Source organism: Macaca mulatta, chromosome 2 (assembly GCF_049350105.2).
Source record: "Macaca mulatta isolate MMU2019108-1 chromosome 2, T2T-MMU8v2.0, whole genome shotgun sequence".
Classification (NCBI taxonomy): domain Eukaryota; kingdom Metazoa; phylum Chordata; class Mammalia; order Primates; family Cercopithecidae; genus Macaca; species Macaca mulatta.
In genome coordinates, this window is record NC_133407.1 from 82,449,878 (window position 1) to 82,451,803 (window position 1,926).

Consider the following 1,926-nt stretch of genomic DNA (forward strand, 5'->3'; position numbering starts at 1 on the left):
TAGCTCCTACAAATGAGGGAAAATATGTTGTTTGTCTTTCTGCACCTGGTTTACTTAATTAACATAACGATGTCCAGTTCCAGGTATGTTGTTACAAATGACAGGATCTTATTCTTTTTTTATGACTGAATAGTACTCTATGGTGTATATACACCACCTTTTCTTTATCCAGTCACCTGTCGATGAACACTTAGGTTGCTTCCAAATATTGGCTATTGTGAATAGTGCCGCAATAAACAGGGGAGTGCAGAGATCTCTTCCAGATGCTGATTTCCTTTCTTTTGGATATATACCCAGTAATGGGACTGCTGGATTGTATGGTAGTTTTATTTTTAGGTTTTTGAGGGTAGAAGGTAATTGTTCAGGTTCTCCAAACAAGAGTGAAGTCTCAGACACAGCTCTCCCAGCCCACATCAATCTCTTGACTCACTATGTAAAAAAGAAAAGAAAACTGGAATTCCATGGGGTGGAATTTATTTCTGTGGTAGTTCTCTTGCTTTCCAGAGAGGCTATAGAATATAAGCTTGCAAGAGGGGTAGCAAGATGGCAACCCAGACGGTGGAGCTCCATAAGCTGAAGCTTGCTGGACTAAAGCAAGAATGTCTTGCTCGTGGTTTGGAGACCAAGGGAATAAAGCAAGATTTTGTCAATAGACTCCAGGAATATCTTGTGAAGAACATGCTGAAGAGGAGGCAAATGAAAAAGAGGGACTGGGAGATGAAACAGAGGAAGAAGAAACAAAGTCCATAGAGCTCTCTGTCAAAGAGGAAGAACCCCTTGAAAAAACTGTGGATGTGGCAGCAAAGTGGTAAAAATTATATCTGAAATACCACAGACTGAGAAAATGCAGAAGAGGGCCAAATGGTTCAACGTACTTGTGAGCTTGGAGAGTAAGAAAGCTGCTCGTACAGGCTTGGTGTGGGATTTCCTCAGTTCCCACAAAAGGTTCTGTCCTGTCTGTCATCTGATAACCTACAGTTAACCTGGGAAAGCTGAAGGAAAGAGCTCAAAGATTTGGTTTGAATGTCTCTTCAAGCTCCAGAAAGTCTGAAGATGATGAGAAACTGAAAAAGAGGAAGGAGTGATTTGGGATTGTCAGAAGTTCAGCTGGAACTGGAACCACAGAGGATATAGAGGCAAAGAAAAGGAAAGGAGCAGAGCGCTTTGGGATTGCCTGATGCAAAGTTATGGATACTTTCTGGTCTCCTGTGGTTTCCAGTTCTCTGATTCTTCTTGATCATATATATATATATATATATATATAAATGCACAGTCCTGTGCCAACATTCTGCCTCACAACAAGGGAGCATGTATCCCAGGTACATCCGTGAACTGCAGCAGCAATTTGACTTATTGCTCTTTCAGCTTTAAAATTGTTGTGTTTTTGTTTTTTATTATTCTGCTTGTTAATAAAAGAAAAAAGACAAGAAAAGAATATCGGCACGTGGGCTGTAGCGTCAGACTGCCTGCGTTAGAATCCAAGCTTTGCCACTTATTAGCCCTCGGATCTTAGAAAGTTACTTATCTGGACCTCACTTTCTACCTCTGTAAAATAAGGAGAGGGGATAAAATTGATTTAAGAGTGTTACGAGTGAATTGCGTCCCCCCAAAATTCACATGCTGGAGCCGCAACCCTCAGTACCTTGGAATGTGACCACATTTGGAAATAGGGTTGTTGCAGATGTAATTAGTTAAGATGAGGTTATACTGGAGTAAGGTAGGGACCTAGTGCTATATGACGGGTGTCCTTATAAAAAGAACAGCACGTGAAGAGAAGAATGATACGTGCACAGAGGGACGACTATGCAGAAAGATTCAGGGAGGAGAGGGCTGTCTATAAGCCAAGGAGAGAGGCCTGGAACAGAACTTTCTCTTGCAGCTCTCGGAAGGAGCCAACCCTGCTGGCATCTTGATTTCAGACTTCCA

General features: G+C 41.8%; 1 pseudogene; it reads left to right on the top strand.

Annotated features, from left to right (window-relative positions):
- Positions 1-543: 543 nt before the first annotated feature.
- Positions 544-1,178, top strand: LOC695880 (SAP domain-containing ribonucleoprotein pseudogene; annotated as a pseudogene).
- Positions 1,179-1,926: the final 748 nt, after the last annotated feature.